A 20,007-nucleotide genomic window follows, 5' to 3' on the forward strand; every position below is an offset into this window, starting at 1 on the left:
TTCAATAATGAACCTTGCCCGTGAATACCTTTGACATAACCTGGGGTTGTTTGCTAGGGGAGGTTGTTAATGTGATAGTATGCACATTAACAACAGTTTGATACAACAACAATGTGAACCTAAAAAATAAAAACATTATTTGTTTATTTCTAACTAATGTATTTTATATTTTCCGTCTTTGTTTCAGACTTTAAACTTAAGATGCCCATGTCCAAGTGAATGCAGCATGCAATGTTTGTTTTTTCTTATGATGTTCTACATCAACTCTACCATAATGCAGCATTCACCATCTCACTAAATATCTACTTGGGTGATGATATTTGTCGGTTCAAACTGTTTCCAGTTTAGGAAGAGGATGGAAATGTCATATAACCACCAGATGTGACTACTGAATCAAGTTAAACAGCCAGTTATGCTGATAAAACTTATTTGGTTAAGTATTTTTCATAGTTATCAGCAGTGCAGCAGTGATTGCAGCTGTAGGATTATCCTTAGTAAACAGTTATTAACAAATACCACTGTTTGCTTTTACAAAATTTAATTTACTTTTATCATCAGATGGTCACTTTAGTTGTAAAATTAACCATTTCTTGTAAAATCCATACTTTTTTTTTATTTCTTCTTCTTCTTTTTTTATTAAGATCTTTTAGACATGCACTTTTTTCCAGTCTGTGTCTCTGCACGGCCGCCACATCAAAAAACCTCTAGACCCACCCCTGCTGTGAGCTGATAAAGACAAAACCTGGTTCTTCAATGTTAGTGAAACTGAACCTCATGAAATGTTCAGACTGACTTCTTAGTTCTTGGTGTTTCACAACAGAAACTAAAAAATAAAAAACAAATCACACACACACACATACAAGTTTCATTGTCTTAAATGTTAAAAATGTTTATTTATTTAGAAAGAAGAAATCACAAGAAAGGTTTATTTCCCATCATGCAGCTCCAACTTAATTTAACCCCGGAAATAACTCTGAACATAACATTGTAAACATTAGAAATAGCTTAAATAGACGGTTGACACACTGAGGGGCAGAAGTAGCAGAAAATCTTCTGCGTAATCCTGGCACTCTCAACTCTTGGGGCCATCGAACTTCCCCACCACACACACACTCACACATTTGTGTAAGGTGGGTCAAAGCTAGTGGACAAATAGCAAAACACTAAAAGATGCATAGTGAACTGGGGAGACCAGCTGATGGATCTTTAGATAAAGAATGTTTTCACGTTCTTGTCTGATATAGTTCTCTAGCTGCTCAACAATCATAAGTCTTCTTTGCTGTATTTTGTGTTGCCCCAAATGAACTGAGGTGGTGAAAGTTTTGAAATGCAAGCAGGGCAGTAACTAATCAGCCAATCACACGGCAGCAACTAAACACATTTAATCACGTAGATTTGGTCAAGACAAGCTGCTGAAGTTCAAACATCAGAATCAGAAAGAAAGCAGATTTTTGTGACATTAAAGGTGACATTGGTTCTGGTCTAAGCATTTCTGAAACTGCTCATTTACTGGGATTTTCCATACACAGTCATCTCTAGAGGAGGTCAGAGGAAGATAGGCAGACTGGTTGGAGATGATAAAAAGCAAAAGTAACTCAAATAACCACTGATTCCAACCAAGTCTGCAGAATAGTATCTCTGAATGCACAACACGTCCAACCTTGAAGCAGATGGGCTACAGCAGCAGAAGACCACACCGGGTGCCTCCTGTCAGCTAAGAACAGGAAACTGAAGCTACAGTTTACACAGACTCACCAAAACTGGACAAAAGAAGATGGAAAATGTTGCTGGTCTCCATTTCATCTGTAACATTTAGATCAGTGGTTCCCAAAAAGTGTCCTCCAAAGGACAAAGGGGATCCCTGAGGCTTTGAACATTAGAGCCATTGTGATTAATGCCCACAAACTGTCCCTAATTTAAGAAAAAAAAATAAGGCTATATGTTGTTCATTTAACTTTGGCTTCATTAAAGGACAGGACTCAACCAGAATACATTATTTATGGTGAGAATCTCACTTTCGAAATCCTAAAACCAGCATGGTTTCAGCACAGGGTGGAGCAGGGGGTCTACAGCATGTTAGTAAATGCATGAAGGGGGTCCCCGAGGAAAAAAGTTTGGGAACCACTGATTTAGATGGTAGGCTCAGAATTTGGTGTAAACACTATGACAGCATGGATCCACCCTGGATGCATCAAGACTACTGAGGAAAGAACACCCTGTTCAATCTAGGCCATGAAGAATGAAGGAAGTGCAGAAGGCAAATATGGGTCTATGGGGCCATGTATTCAGATAATCAGCTGACCTTTTATTTATTTATTTATTTATTTATTTATCTATTTTGCATATGACATTGCTGAAGCTACCCAAGACTTTCTTCTTTAAAGATAATGGTTCACCACTATTCCTTTAGGTTTTAATCATGTGTTGGAGACTTCTTAACCCAATTCTAGTAGTTTCAGGAATCTCATCAGTTTTATTGTTCATCCTCAGCTCATGTTCTGTAAGGTAAAAATGAAAAATATGCATCATAATTAGAAGGTGGGCTACTGCACTGAAATGGGATGACAGAGCACTCAGCATCAGCCCTGTTGCGACACATTTTAGTGACACTGCAGCTCCATCTGCTGCTGCTCTGCTGCACAGCATCCGCTTTAGCAGATTCTATGGAGACTTCCAGAAATTCACTTACTGTATAAAAACACTGTTACAGCCTGCTTTCATGCATGACTTTTACTCTTACAAAGTCAGTAAAACTATCAAATTTAGAAGAAAAATACTAATAGGTAGAAATCTCCACATTAGAGGCCACAGTGGAATATATAAGTAATTTTTCGAGCTACAGAATAACAGGCCAACAACCTGATCCAGAAATACTAAAATAGAAGACTGAAGTAACAACACTTTGGGAGCTGCTGCTAACTTGTGATGTTCCTGCTGATACACAAGGAGGAGCAGTTCAGCCACACTACTCACTACAGCTGGAAAGGAAAGAGGATTAAAAAGAAGCAGGGTGGGGTGAGGGCAGACAGGCACAACTTGGACAAAGTGAGATGAAGAAAGAGGTGGGAGGGGAAAAAAAGAGAGGGTGAAAGGGAGAGGGAGTGTCCATGTATAGGATACAGAGAGTAGCAGGGAGGGGTGGAGGCAGGGATGGGCATGTCCCTTGAGGATATGAGCAATAGCCATGCAACAGGGAGCAACGCCTGAGAAAGGCAGCAGCTCCTCTCTGGATTAAAACCAGTCTCACTTTTTTTGCCTCCAGTCTGAGACTTGAGCAGGAGAGCTGGCCAGCTTCCTTCTGCAGGTAAACCAGCCTGCGGTGCGTAAAAAGGTCTGAAATGAGCTGCCTCAAATTGAGGCACTATGTCCTGCCAAGACAAGCAGTGCATATGGACCAAAACTTCATCAATCTGGTTTATTCAATCCATGAGGAAGTATTCAGATCTTTAATGCCACATGAATTACCCTTTACAAAGGGATTAAACATAGACGAAAAGTACTTAAAAATAGGTTCTTTTTAAGTCTTAAAAACAATCTTTTTCCATGTCTGATTATATAATACTGATTAAAAATAGGTCTTTTTTAAAAATGCAAATTAAAGCACAAAATCTAAAGATACCCAAATAAGTTAAACTTTAAATGAAATTCTTTCATAAAAAATTTATTTCAGGTTTCAATTCATCAGATCACAGGGCAATTTTCCACTTTGAAAACTCCCCTTAAACTGAACTTAAAGAGAATTAAATGAATTAAAAGAAAACAGAGTGACGTTTCTGAACATTGATTATATTTTTTACTGAATTTAACAAACCACTGCCACTGACAATGGATTCAGAGGTGTGCTTGATGCCGTGCAGTGAGTTTCGCTTCAGAGACGTGTTTTAAATGCAGAGCTGCTTGAGGGCCACCCAATATTGCATTTAGGTGTCCATTATAATGATTTCTCAAGATTCCCTGAATCATTTAAAATTATGATGCACCACAGACAATGAAATCCTCACATTCTTTACAATTTTACACAGATACATATTCTTAGAGTTCCTCCTCATCAGGTTAATTTCAGAATGATTTTTTCTTTGATCCTCTATCTATATTGAACAGTTGACAGTTAATTTACTTGTCTGAGATATTACATTAGCAGGCTGCCCAGTAGTGAGGTGGTTAGCACTGTTGCTTCACAGCAAGAATTTTCCTGGTTTGAACTTTGGTTGGAGCCTTTCTTTGTGGAGTTTTCAGATGTGTGTTAAACAGGTTCAAACACAAGTCAAGACGTATGGTCTGATCTTTGTAAGCAAACCATATTGTCACTTGCTACAAGAAGTTAATCATTTCAAACACTGTAAATAACCCAACACTTGATTCTTAGTTATTCATTTAAAGTGTTTAGATTTATTATTTAGTTATCTTACACTTTCTGTTGTGCTGTATTATTCAGTGACAGTCAACATATTTTATTATCAGCTCCTTGTCATCTTACCTGCTGCTTCAAGCTCCTGCTGTTTTTCTTTGTGTTTTTACTGATAACTGAGTAAGACTCGGCTTGGAAACCTTGGGTCCTGGCATTCAGATATTACTGTGAAACCTACTGTACCATTCGAAAAAACCTGGCTGAAGACCAGGCACGGATAGGGATGGCACTATCCCTGATGACTCCAGGAATGGCAATGAGCCAGAAGCTATGATTCCTAAACCCCAGCTGGTGGAGCATCCTGGGGATGCAAGGTAACAAGTCAGATCCTCTGAGGATCAACACTGAAATCTACAGAAACCACTGTTTGTTTCTTCCTGACGGGTCCATACAATATTGGATCCCAGCTGTCTTGCCGACACAAGTGGGACTAACATAAGTTGGACACATTTGTAAGAACCAAAAAACTCAGAGCTAAAATTTAACCACAAACCAATGACACTTTGAAGCCATCAGTCACCACACCAATCTTTTCTCTCCCTTTAACTCTGTCTTCACACACATACACAGACAACTGTGAACACATGTGCAGCAACAAACTGCCAACTGCAGCTGGCTGCTGGGTAACTTGCTTACATCGTCCTCTCTCTCACACACACACACCCTGAGGGACTTGCAGTGGGACTTGGAAGCAGCTTCGGAGAGGCCTTGGGCTTTAAATCTGTCTCTTTGTTTGTTTTTTTTCTGTAAACGTGTGTTGTTGCATGGACGATAGCCTGTGGAAACCCATTCTCCTTTATTCTGCTTTCACCCTTCATCACTCCTTTCCACTCTCCGTCTCTCCTTTCCCCCTTCCTCACTTTCTGTCTGCTGACTTTGTCACGCCTGTTCTCCCCTCTCCTCCTTCTCCCTCTCCTCGACTCTGTCCATCTCCCCCTCCTTGTCTCCATCCATCCTTCTGTCAGCTGGCAGAAGATGAGTCATGCCTCTGGCTGGGAGGCTAAAACTCTCCCTCTTTCTCGCTAAATATATCTCCTCTATACTTCTGCTAAGCAGTCTTTCTATGTCTCTTTTTCTTTCTATGTCTCTAGTTCTCACACTTCTCCCTGTTTTGTGTCACCATCTGTTTCTCTGCATCTTGCTGCTTTGTTCTGTCACTCCACCGCTGAGCTTTTTTCTACCTCCTCTCATTTGATCTCACACTTTAATGTGTCGCTGTCAGTCTGAAACCGATGATCATCTTTGCTTGTATCTATATTTGTTATAAATTTGCACCCATTTCACACTCTCCCCTAACTGTGCATCCAGACACCAATAAAAAGTATTTGTTTTTACATTCCCCCAATCAGCCCACACAGTTCTCCTTTTACTATCTGGGTCTATAGTTTATATAATAACAATCTTATTTTGTGTTTCTTAATGGATCTGGTGTCCATTGCACTCTGCAATCAGCTGTGCAACTTTTGTATTGGTCTTGGAGAATAAAACTCTAAAAGTCTCAAGCATCATTACTACTGATTAGATAAACATTGACAGCTTCTGTTGCAGGTATGCAATATGAAGCATGGCTGAACAATTATTTAATAATGTTGAACACTGATATAAGACTTAAAAAGCATTGCATATGTTTAACCCTTTGAGCCCTGCACCTATTTGTAAAATTGCACACTCATGATGAAATCATATCTCTGCAACTACAAAGTCTTTTTCTTTTCATACTTTTTGAGCGATTTAAAGGGAGATTTATGAAGATGTGAAATGATCAGTAAATGTGTTACTGGTGGAGAATAAATAAATGAAGATGGCACAAATGAAAAAAGTTTCAGGCTTGCCTTAAAGAACGCCAAAACACTTTCAGGATGAATGTGAACATCCTTTTGGAATGATGCAGCTGTAGCTCCAAAATTTTATAAAATTCTAGTATAATATGTGAACATTATTGCTACAAAGGCCAACTTTGATAAAGTAAACAAAACAAAATTAAGTAAGCTTAAGTACAGACAGTTCAGACAAATTACTGTCCTTTTCATTCATGGTGCCAGGTTTAAAATTCAAAGAGGGCAAAACTTTATAACATTGTCTAATTATTAACATAACACAGGAATTAAAGCACATAATTCAAATGTATAGCACAGCCATAAAAAAAGGTTAAATTTCAGCTGAATCTGCATCTTTCATGAGCCTTTGCGGTCCAGATATGTTGAGTTTTAAAAAAAGCCCCGGCCCTTCTGACAGAACATGTTGAGTTTTCTTGGCTAATCATTATTATTACATTGCGCAATATAGAAAACTATTAGAAACAACTTATTTGTTTTATTAATGAGACACTGTTATACAAAACATAAAATGATAATTAGTCACTACTAAAAAGTTTATGTTGAAACAATCTGGGCTAAGAGTGAAGAGTGAAGGTGAGGACTAGTTTCTGAATTATCTCGTATTCTCTTGGCTGGAGGAGGTTTGACAGGCAGCTCTTTCAGCAACCCAAGAGAGAGGAAAAAATAACAGAGCAGAAGTTTTGAGAGGGCAGAGAAAGTGTCTGAGTGTGAAGGAAAGAGATCAAGTCTGAGCGCAGAGTTTTGAAAGGAAGAACAATATATTTGAAAGCAAGAGGGACTTTCTGAGTGTGAGATCAGAGTTTTGAGAGTGAGCGAGATGATATTTGAGCGTGAAAACCAGAAATCTTGCTATCAAAGCAAACAATTACAATCTTGATTAAAGACAGAAAAATACCCCCATAGTTTAGGCATTTGGTCACGATTCTCCCCAGACATCTCTGTTTTTCAACATATCCCACCATGTGGAGGCCTTGGGGAAGACCCAAGACTTGAGAGATTATATCTCTTGGCCAGCTTGGGAACACATATTCTCTGGAACTGTAATGATCACTTTTTTTAACTTTTTTTTCAAGATTAAGGACCAAGGTCCAATCTCGACGTTTGAACCGGCTTGGACCAAAAGCTGTTTTTAGCTAACTTTAACCTTTGCAGAGGTTTCCTGTCCATGTCGCTCTCAGTCCTTCCAGAATAATGGATTCTAGGTACCTTTTGAACATAATGAAAAAAATGGGCATTCCTTAAAAACCTAACAAAACAGTCCTCAGAGATGACGCTATGCTTGAGTCCCAAAAAGTTAGCTAGTAACAAGAGAGGCCAACTAGAGCCGAAAACAAGTGATTTCACAACAAAGACTATGAATAACAAATAAACACATTTAAAAAGCAAAGACATTTACACGGGGTAATTTTCATTATGTGACACACTGTTTCTCTGCTTTACAAAGCAGATACAAAGCTAAAGCACCAACAACAGCTCAGATTGTTCCACATATTTCTGGTACTGCCCCTACTGGTACTGTAGGTTTCTTCATAAAACAACAACACAGAGAGCGTGCTAAAAGATCCATTATAACTTATAGTTGGAACGTTGTTCTCTTTGTATTTAAGATTTATTTCTCTTGTCTGTTTCCAGATCCCACACTGGACTATTAAAATATGTAATTATGCTACTTCTTTTGTAATGCAATCAACCTTAATTTATCTTATGTAACTTAGAGGAAGCAATTTTAAGATGTACAGATGTTTTTAACCTTAGTGTTTTCTGGCTTGTAATATTTATATTGTGGGTTTATGATTAATGTGTTTTATTTTTAATTTAATGTTAATTGACAATGCATTTGTAAAATGTCCATGTTCAGTGTGTTGTAACTGTGCTGATGTGGCTCTCTTGGCCATGATGCTTTTGCAAAAAAGATCTTTGATCTCAATGAGAAACACATTCCTGGTTAAATAAGTTATAAAACATAATAAAAGAAAATAAATGCAACTGGTGAAATTAATTTCTGTACAACCAAGCAGGATCAATTTTAAGTTCCTGAAATAAACACAATTAAATCACTCCAGACCAACAATATTTGACGTCTCAGAGGAAATGGTGCAACTGAGAAAGCACTTGTTGGCCTTGTTTGGCTTTGAACTGGAACCCACTGGGAGGCTAAATCCCTGACTCCAAAGCCCAGGGAGAAGCCACTGCCGCTAGGTCACATCCGCTGATTTCCCCATGCCCCTACGTTTTAAACTACACTGGTCTCCTGGTCCCTTCCCTGGAGAAATTAACACACACACACACACATACACGAGCATGTCTAACTATTTTGCATGAACATAAGGATATGCGTGCAAAAGTTGTAATGCAAAGGCAGTCGCTAACTTATACACACACACTTTTTGCTCTCTACCTTACTCACCATTCACTCTTTCACACATTATTCCAGGAAGCAAATGAATGTCAGAAGCAACTTCTTCACCCTCTGGAGATGCAGAACTGACACACACATGCTCAAATATCCCAGAGGTAGCAGCAGTAAGAAATCTGCACATACAAACGTATGAAAAGAGACACACATGTTCATTGGGGGATGCAGCAGTGCAAATCTCAGCTGATCTGGCCTGATTTCATGCTCATCTCTGAATTGATTAGTCTGGCCTACAAATCTCTTGGAAGACACTTTATAGGACACAACATAACTAACATTAGCTTCCTGGTGCCTAACTTTACGTACTTGTGTGATACTAGAATAATTCATTCTTGTTTTGTATCGTTGGAGCTGTGATGTGTGACATGTAGCTGACTTGTCTCTGTTATTGTGGTTTATATTTGTTTGTATTTTTTGTTTTTTAGATGTTAGGTTTTCTGTTTTGCTGTCTTCTAAAGAGTTTGTATTGTTTAGGTTCCATTGTTATGTTTCATGTTCTACTTTTGTATTTTTATTCTGCTGCTGAATTTCTTAAAGCGCTATGTTTTTTGGTTTGTCTTTGCCATTTTTTCTACCAAAATGTTGTAAAGCTGTGAGCCTCAAGACCTCCATGCTTAGTCTGTATTATACCTCCCCCAGTTTGATATAGTTTTTCTGCCTCCTGTCTGAAATGACAAACAAAGAAAAAAAAATTAAGTATGTCTTCACAACAACAAGGGCTGTATGTAAAATCTTGGTCTCAAAAGAAAGCAAGGACATGTGAAATTACTATAAACTTGTCCAAATCAAGATGAGGTGGTAAATATGTCAGGAACCAATCAGCCAATGTTGATGATCAACACCTCTATCAATGGTCAGTCAGGAGAATTGAGGAAAGGCCCCCAAATTCACCTTAGAAACACCATGAGGATCCAGAGAGAAGTGAACCTGAACAGAGTGTATTGTAGGAAGTGTGAATATGTCATTTAAATCCCCCCACATCATCCTCATGGAAACTACCAGGACATTCATAAATAATTTAAAACAAAGGCAGAGTCATAAGAGAACACATTAGCAAAGTTTTTTGAGGTGGAATAAAATTTTTGACCACAAAACAACAAATGTAAGACATGCTTTATTATTATTTTTTCTTTTTTTTGTTTTGTTCAGACTCTTTGTCCCACAGTAATAAGACAGACATGGTTCATATGCCACCTTGTTTGTGTGGTTTGCATGAAGTAGAGAAATTAGCAGCAGCTGAAAGTGGACAGAGTTGTTTCTAATGCCTTTGTTACGTTCATATTTAATTGCTTCAGGTTTGAAATGTATTTGGTCTGGGTGGCAATGCTTGGTAGAGTCTTGGTAGAGTGTGTGCTGCAAGTATCTCATGCTGCCCCCTACATAAGGGGCTCTTATCAAGAAGAGGTTAATCAGACCTACAATAATGTATTGAGTCATTGATGCATTGCTCCATATTGATTAGACCTTAACACAAAGCTAAAGGTCTTTGTTTTTTCATCTTTCATTCTTTTTTAAGTTTGCTTGCTGTACACCCAAACAGAACATAAATGCACACAACTGTGATGTTGTGGAAAACTAATCTAAATACCTGTTATTTAATTATAATTAAAACAAAATTTACAACAAGATTCTATGAAAATAAGGACAAGTTAAGGGTCTCTGCACATGTACTTCAATGCAACAAAATGGAATATAGCCACATAAATTTAATCTATTTGCATCCGCATACAGAATTGCCACAGTTTTGTTGTGTTACTGAGCACAAAAATAACTACATAGTCACAAAGTATAATCTAAATCTGAATTTAAATATCTTTTGTTATTTAAAATAATTTCATATGCAGTGCAGCTGAAGAGTAAAACATGTCTTTTGGCAGCACAGTCAGCCAGTGTTGGTGATTCGCCTCTGTGCTTTGTTTATAATGATTTTTGTATTGGATCTTTTGAGAGAAATCTCAGACTAAACACTCAAAGTGCATTTTGGCTCAGATTTGTCTTGGTCTTACTGACCGAGCCCAGTATTTTTAGTCTTTAAACTGCCGGTGTGGTATTTTCCAGGCTTGTAAATGCACAAATAAGTACAATGTGAAAACATTCTGTCTATCTGTCAACACGGCTTTTGTTTCCTCTCTTATCTTGGGTTAAAAAAAAAGAGAGACAAAAAGTGAAAAAGGTATTGAACAAATGCTGGTTAAATCCTCAAATTATGAGTTGTCTCAACTCAACTGTAATCTCACACTTACAGTATATTAAACTAAATTTAAACAAGCTTGCCCAACATTGCGTTACTGACATATCAAAGACCTGCCTGGTGTAATTTCTAAGACTGAAAATTAGCTGTTTACCACCTTCATGGCTCTCTGCACAAACACAGACAGGCAGATTGAGTAAATTCCAGCCAGACTAGCAAACACACACAAACATAACACACACAACAATATGCAGCCTTTTCATGCCAACAGATGACAGAGTGCATTGAGAAAATGCCAAAATGCTGAGTACTGAGGGAGAGAGAGAGCACAGGGCTGAAAAATCTCCTATGTCAGACTGCAGAGCTGGCAGAAATGGGAAGCATTGTTGAGGACACACACATACACACACCCACCTAAGCAGCCTGTGTGGGGCAAAAATGGGAGGATGGCTGCAGTGCTCAACACACACACACACACACACACACACACATATGTATGCACAAATGCAGCCTTTAGGTCACTCTGGCGAGACATGAGCACAGGCGAGCAGTCAGAGAAAAGCAGGAAAAAGTGAGCAAAAAGGAATAAAGAAAAAGAAATAGGGATGGATGGAGAGGGTTAAAAAAAAAGTGACATTCATCTTCTGGCCACAACCTCACCTTTTTACCTATAGTTCTAACTGAACACTCGTCAGAAAGAAAAAAGATGTTGGTTGGTAGCTGAAGCCTTTTAAGTGCTTGTGGAGATGGTTTTTATGCAGCTGAGAAGCTAACCTATAACAATCCACGGTAAAGCCAATTGCGATATCCTAAAATTTGCTACCTTGCTAACTTTTTTATCAACATTGTCTCATAAAAGCCATTCTCAATCCTAATGTGTCATGAGCTGTCATGCTTTTAAAGGCACTAGCATCTCTTATATGTCGAGGTGTCCTTTGGCACTGGTGCCCTGACAACGTGGTCACTGCATGTCTTAAAGTGTGTGTATGATATTAGTATGAATGCCCTCAACCAGACTCTTCTTAGCTTAGACTTTTACTGCCTTTCACATGCATTATCTCTTACTCCTCATATTCTGTCTAACTACAAGCAGAAATCAAATAATTAAACTAATAACTAATTATTGTTTGGCTTTAAAGTCAAACTTTCACAATGTTAATGCCACAAAAAGGCAGCAAAGGAACCTGACGTGTTTCACTTAGATGCTAATGGGCACATCCCAAACATGTGTGACGTTGACACTGGTTCATAGTGTAATATGTATTATAATGTGCATGTACTTGAGACTACATGTTTCTTATGTTTGTGACGCTCCAGTTAAACCACCTTTTGTAAACAGAAAGAGTCCCAAATTCCACTTGATGTGATCAGATGTGCATGTTTAGAGAAAGGACTTTTCATACAGAAGATAGAAGTTTGTGTTATTTCTGGTATAATTGTGGTTTTAGAATTTGTTTTGCTTTCAGTGACAGATTAATCTCAGTTAGTTTAATGGGCACTTAACCATATATGAATATGCAAAAACTGTAAGCATGGGACAATATTATTGGCAGAGATTTTTTATTTTTTCCTAATCTGTTTGAACAGATACTGTAACAAAATCAACCAATCATAATCACTGGTCTCAGCTTAAAAAAAATAATAATGATTTAAAAAAAAAGTTTAACCAATTAGTGAAACTTCTACGGAAATCCTGTAACAGACAACGACCATCATACAGGCAGAAATGTTTTGGCCTAAATATCTCTTATTCATAGTCTTGAAATCAGTTTGCTGAGGAGGCTAAAAATTACTGGCTTTTACTCCTAGAAGCTAAAGGCCAACTCCTTGTTTCTGTGTCTGCATGTACAAACCAAAGGATCGATCTGTGTACGTGGTCCCATTTATACTACAAACCGGATTCCATAAAAATTTGGGACATTGTATAAACTCTACGTAAAACCAGAATGCAATGAAACGCAGATCTCATAGACCTACATTTAATAACAACAGAACAGTGTTTCTCAATCCTGGTCTTCAAATACCACTGCCCTGCATATTTTAGATGGTTTTTCTACTTCAGCACACCTGAATCAGAATAATGGACCTCCTGGTCACGTTCTTTGCAAGCCTGTTAATGAGCCATTTATTTCACGCAGGTGTGTTAAAGTGCAGAAGCATCTAAAACATGCAGGGAAGTGGTGCTTGAGGACCAGGATTGAGAAACATATCAAATGTTGAAAGTGCCATGTGAGGGTCATTGAACAACAGTCTGTAAACATCTGGAAACTGAGGAAATTGTTTTAGAGACTAGCATTCCTTTCCAGAGGAATGCTAATCTGTCCTACTCTAGCTGCTCAACAGTCCACGGTCTTCTTTGTTGTATTTAGAGTTTAATGATATAACAAATGCTTTAAATTGGTGAAAGGTCCAGAAGACAGGCCAGCCCATCTCCTGGATTCTTCTACAACAAAGTCATGCTGCTGTAATAGATGCAGTGCGTGGTTAAACGTACTCTGGCTCAAACATTTTAGAGCAGTGGTTCTCAACCTGGGGGTCTGGGACCCAAAGAGAAAAGGGGGTCCCCGAGACTTTGAACATTCAGAGCCAATGTAATTAATGTTCACACATTGTCCCTATTTTAGGAAAAAAAAAGTAAGACTATATGTTGTTAATTTAGCTTTAGCTTTATTGAAGGACAAGACTCAGCCAGAATACTTTTTAAAGTATAAAACCAAGCATGGTTTCAGCACGGGGTGGGGCAGGGGGTCTATGGCTTTTTAATATTTGCATGAAGGGAGTCCTCAAGGAAAATAGGCTTGGAACCACTGTTTTAGAGCATATGTTGCTCTAAAATCTGTATAGACCTTTCAGCATTGATGGTGCCCATCCAGATGTAAAAGCTGACAACAACAGGGATTAATGCATACCATCTGATAACAAGTTAGATGGTCCCTGGCACATCCATGATTCCAAAAGGAATTCAGTTTTTGATTAATCTGACCTCAGACCAGTTTCCACTTTCTCTATTTCAATGAGCTTTGGCCTGGACAACACAGCCGCATTTCTGAATGACGTTCACATATGGATTCTTCTTTGATGGTAGAGCTTCAGCCTGTACTTCAGGATAGTATGGTGAACTGTAGTCACTTATACTGATCTCTTGAAGTGAGCCTGAGCTCATGCAAGTCACTTCCATATCACAATCATGTCTGTTTTTAATGTAGTGCTGCCTGAGGGCCTGATGGTCTTGGGCATCCAATACTGATTTTTTAGCTGTGTCCCCTGAGATGTCTCCAGATTCTCAGAATCTTGTGTTGTAGGTGATTGAAAATTCAGTCACAATTTTATGCTAAGAAACATTATTCTCCACAATTTGCAGTTTTTTTCAATTTTTTATTTAAATGATGTTGCTAATTAACTTTAGTTCCATGTTCTTTCTTTTAAGAAATGGTCTGTGAAACTTTTCCAGCTGTCCAAATTGTTACCCAACTTTTCCAGTTTTTTGTTGCGTCATCCCAACTTAGTTTGACTGCAGTCATCAGGTTCAAGATGGGCTAATATTTGTTAAAAAAATAATAAAATTTTTACTTTCAACATTTTCTGTTTCTTTGTCTTCTGGTGAATAAAAATGTTTATGACATTTGCTAATTGTTGCATTTTGTTTTATTTACATTTTATACAGATTCCAAGCATGAAACACTTTAAGTCTGTAAAGTTTTGGTCAGAATGTTTGGGTTGCATGTGGACATCTGTAAAGGCTTCAGATTGAAACACTAAAGGTGGATTTATACTTGTGCGGCGCCTGCGTGCGGTCAGCTACGGCGTAGCTGACGCTACTGAATTTGCTCTCGTTCGAGCATAGGAGGTACGCATCGTTTTGCTGTCCTGTTGCAGTTTCTCCTCCTAATCTGAAGGTGGCAGCTGGGGTAGTATTGGCCGGTAAACTCACCAGGTCGGAGTTCTTTTGATGGTTTACTTCAGTTTGGTAGGTATTTTCTGTTTTAAAACAACAATGGTGTCCAGTATAGTTCAGTGTCTTTATTAGCTTGTGGAATAAAACAAAGAAATTATTTGATCAGCCTCTCATCAACTTGATCCATTAGGAGTTGTTTTTAAAAAGGGCGTTTACTACACAAATCCAGCGAGAAGAACCAGAAATCTGGAAACTCGTAATTACAAATTGATCAATCATAAGGGAGTACTGCCTCGTAACTGTCTGAGTAGCAGGGCTGCATGTCAGGTGTGGAAGAGGTGCCCGTCGGGCCTCCGAGGAGCTACGCAGCGCCTACGGCGGTGACACAGACGCCGCACGAGTATAAATCCACCTTAAGGGTGAAATGAATGCAAAGGATGGACAGAGGCTCTATCCATATTTGTATAATTCTGAGCATAAATGAGGCCTAATTTAATATGTAGTTGCAGAATAAATTTAATTAGTCATCAGTCAGAAGAGGAGTCAGATAACAAGATTTAGTTTAATGTCTTTAGCTTTGGTTAGGTTTAGGCAAATATCATGATTTTGGTAAATCTATAATGTTGATAAAATGTTTTTAAGCTCCAAATTTCATTTTTCAATGTTGCCAGGGTAACTCCCACAACAATCCCCCCAAACATGTAGCTATAATTTATAGTCTTTATTATACAATAACTAATACGATGATGTATCACTACAAATTTTGACAGGGGCTTCTTTTATATAAAAGCAAAATCAAAAGCATTGAAACAGCCACAATAGTCTCAGACCCCTCAGGGTTATAAGGACTTTGCTGAGCCATGAGTTGTGAGGCAAAGTTAAAACGTCAAATCTCCAGATTAACCCTTTTTACAATAGCTGCCACCACTCAGCAATTAATAATATACATTTGAAGTAACCTGCGTCTGTCTGAAGTTTGCCTGATAGAGGACAGCTCCTCTCATTAGAGGTGCTTAGCACACATCAACGCACATAGAGACCATGTTTCACTATGGTATAGGTGAAGCCCTGGTGAAGCATAGAAACACCTGAGGGAACATTAAAGATTCATTGTGTACAGTGAGCAGACATGTGCAGGAGCAAACTCGGGGCACTCAGGTCATTGTTTCTGTCTGCTTTCTCTTTTATATGCTGTCCTGTCCATGCATACTTTATGTTTGGTTTGTTTGAAGTAAAAAGAAAAAGAATCTACAGATTAATATCCATTCAGGAAGGTGTCAGCCTTCGGGAGGACATGTTGACACATGCCCGTGTAACCTTGGCAACCAGCGATCACTGTGGGTGCAGATGAAGCGTGTTGTTGAGGCGAGCAATTATCCATTTAGAGCCCTCCAATGAATCATCAAATACAGACACATAAAGTTAAACAAGCATGTGCACAAAGAGACAGATGCACGCATGCATGGTCACATGATGAGTCAAAACTTAGAAGATGGTGAGCGATACTTTATGGACGTCTCACATATCCACACGTTTACATGCACACACACACCTATGCCAACTCCTCCGTTTCAATATCCCTCTTCTTCTTTCCATCTATAACCTATTTTTGAAACCTCCATTTAACTTGTGGATGTATTTCTCTTCCTCCCTCCTCTTCCTCTGACCCATTCCCTCACTATTCCTCTCGTCTCCTTTATCCACCATCCCTCTCCGTTCCCCTCTCTTTCACGCAGTGTGAGTGCTAGCTAGGGCCCAGCGGGTTTTCTGAGAGGGGTATGACAAACCACAGATGTGCACACGCATGCACACAAACACATTCACCCACAGCTGTGATATGAGGCAGACATAGGAAGACAGAAAAACAGCAAGAACTGCATGCTGCGCAACAACACACAGACACACACACACACACACACACAGGCTGGTCATGCAGTGGGAGACTTAGCTACTGCTGCTGAGGCACAAACAGCTTCGCCTCTCTGTTTTTATCTCCTTATTTCTAAAATATTTCTTTCCTTTTGTTTTTCCTCAATCTCTCTCTTATCAGTTACTGGCGACAGTTATGCTGCACAGATAGAGAATAGCTACAGATACTGGCAGAAAAAGCAGATGAAGTTATCTGGTATTAAAAAAGTTTGCTGAGACGTTTTTATACAAATCCAAAATGGCTGGTTAATTTAAGGCCGCAGTGGTAGAGGTTTTAATTTAAGTTTTGAACCCCGAAGTCAGACATTTTAGGGCAAAGTCCAGTTTCCTTTAGCAGCACATTTAGTTCATGACCAAATGAGTTTTTTTTTCTTTTGTCTGAATCTCTGTTAAATCTCACCAGGCTTGTCCTGCAGACCAGATCCTGGTGTTAACTTCCCACCCTGTTTATAACTCAAGGTGTTTGCATCATTATAAAGCTTGGTATTCATGTCAGGAGTGCTATTTTGAAAATGCATGACGCACTCTGTGCCTGAATACCAAGGACGTAGGTGTTGGCAGCCACAGGGGACAGTGCAGTTAACGGCTTTGTTTTTGCCCTTGATGAAGGTACAGAATATATGTAAAAAGAAGAGGAAGACATTCTGGGTGCTTTGCGTTTATAAGTAGAGCTTTTAATTAGATTTGATTAGGTTTGGCTGTAAAGGCTTAAAATATAATCATAATATCTGAATCCCTGCAGAGACTGCTTCTCCAAATCTGACCCATTGTGGAATATTGAGAGTCTATTAATAGGCCAACATCAAAATAGCTTAAATAGATTAAAAATAGGCTTCATGGGCTTAGTAACAGGGTGCAAGAGCTCCACTTAAGTACCTTCAATTTTAAATAAAGTACATTTTCAAACCAAAATGAGAACAGACTGAGGCATTTAAATATAAATTTTAGACAGTAAAACTACTGATGAAGCAAAAACACAGAATTGAATTTAAGAATATATAAGCCATTGATTTCAGAAAAATCATTTATTTGTAAGAGAATAAAAATAAAAGAGCTGCAATCAAAATGGATTTTTTTTCATTTAAAACTAGTTCTATGAAAGATATTTGTTTAATTTCATTTTCTTTTTTTCTCAATTCAAGCTGCTGAAACCTAAATCTAATGTCAGCTGAGCTTTATGGTAATGTCTGAAAATATTATATATTCAAAAGACAATGTAGGCCTATCACATGTTAAAGATGAGAAATCTGATTGATTTCTAAAAATAAAAATAAAATAATAAATTATTTTAAATCTTACACCAGTAGCACATTTTGTGGGGACTTTATTGAATCAGCTGTTAACTTTACTTCTCACCTTTGATCTGAGGAAACCAATTGTTGTTGCTGTTTTTACGGCAGATATGTTTAACACATGCAGAATGTGGTCTGGTATTGTCTTTCTGAAGTTACAAAGACTTTCCCTGCAAAACACATAATGTGGATGGGGGCATATGTTGCTCCAAAACGTGTATTTACTGTTCTGTAATAACAGAGCCTTCAAAAATTGGCAAGTTATATAACTCATGCCTAAGAATGCACTCATCTCCATGACTTCTGAACTATTTTCCTAAAAGGTTACTGATATGGACTGCAGAGGAGGAAATTCTTAAAGTCCTTGTAGCTTTATGCTAAGGAGCTTCATGTTAAGGCCTTCCCCTTTATTTCCAATAGACCCATCCTCTCTGAGATGCTCTTTTTTGTTTCATGTCACTGACCTGCAGTTTCACCTGTAACATTCTAATCATTCAAGTTGTTTTGGTCAACGTTGCAGAACTTTTTCAATGTTTCTGTACCCATGTTTTTTTAAAGAAATGTTTTTGCTCAAATAATCTTTTGTCTTTATATTATTTTCATTTTTGATTAGCAAAACATTAATTTCTCTTCTGATTTACATTTTTCACAGCTGCTCAACTTTTTCTTTTGGAAAACAGGCTGTATTAAAATATTTAAAAAAAAAAACTTTCAGCAAACACATGGGCTTTGCATTGAGTGAAAACCAGAGGATCAGGGAGAGAGTTGCTGTCAGATGTGCATGGCTGCCCTTTTCCATGTAAAGACGGCTGTTTCTGCAGCTCTTCTCGCTCTCCTTTATCCTCACCTGATCGCTGTTGCCTCTCTTGTACTGCTCTCTCTTTCTCATCAGCTCTTCCTGTTCCTTTTCTCACTCTTAACCACTCTGCCACACTCCACGGGCAAAAGGCAATCCCACCATATCACCTCCCTCACACATGCATGATAGAAATGTAAAAAAAAAACATGTTAACATGGGAATACATGCACTGACATATGTTCCAGCATACAAACGTGCACATAGATAAATAAATATTAACATGTGATGAGCTTATTTACATACAAGGGTTACTTTCTGATTAAATGAAAGGTTTGCAGGGAATAGAAGTTCCTGTCAATTAAGATTTAAAAATATTAAGATAAAAAGAAGGACCTTTCCCTTCCTAACTTTCAGTTTCAGTATTTGATTATATTCTCACTGCCATCAGCTGATAATGAGTCCATCATTACAAAAAGAAACAAGTCACGTCAGATGTGTGAAAATAGGTTCTGACTGATGGTTTCTTTTCTATTTTTTTTTTCTTTCATTTTACCAGATGTTATGACCCGGTCCCAAAACAAATGAGTCTTCATTGTTTGCATAGTGTCTGAACAGCTTTTATAATGGATGAGTGTGTGTGGAGGGAGGAATACTGAAACAAATTTCTGATCTGATCACACTAATAAAGCATGTTGAAGCTAATTAAAATAGATTTCCCACATTTCTTATACAAGCTGTGTTTTTTTGTTTCTTTACAGATCTTCAGCAACAGTTAATTATTTCAGTGTTTGATTCAGTGTTGATTTCTGGTCTCTGGAAGAGTTAGTTATAAAGTGAGAGGAATAAAAGAGAGACTAGTGTAGTACTGAGACAAAGAGCACCGGTGTGGGTTTCATGTCCGTTTTGAAAGCGCTCTACTTGCGTTTCCACCACAACAATAACAAAAGGAATATCGTGGTAAATAAATACTACATGTTCAGGCCAAGTAAGCGGAGTGAAGAGGGCTTCTCCACTTGGCTTCTCTGTGTTTCCTGTGTGGTCCGCTCAAAGGGTTAAAGCCCAAAGTGAACTGAATTGTAAGAAGTTGGTTTCCAAGGGAAACTGTTCGCACCGTTCCAGCTGAGGCGGGACGAACCATCTACATGACACAGAGGGGGTAGGGGTGTACCAACGAAATGACGAGTTTATTTCACTCTGCATCGATTAATAAATGTATTAATTCACAAACAATTGTGCTAA

The 20,007-nt window shown here is 38.2% G+C and overlaps 1 protein-coding gene across 4 annotated transcripts in view; it reads right to left on the minus strand.

The window, feature by feature from the left end:
• wnt5b (wingless-type MMTV integration site family, member 5b) overlaps positions 1–20,007 on the minus strand; it is a 99,356-nt gene that overhangs the window by 15,705 nt on the left and 63,644 nt on the right. The window lies entirely within an intron of this gene.

Source organism: Melanotaenia boesemani, chromosome 23, assembly GCF_017639745.1.
Source record: "Melanotaenia boesemani isolate fMelBoe1 chromosome 23, fMelBoe1.pri, whole genome shotgun sequence".
Lineage (NCBI taxonomy): Eukaryota > Metazoa > Chordata > Actinopteri > Atheriniformes > Melanotaeniidae > Melanotaenia > Melanotaenia boesemani.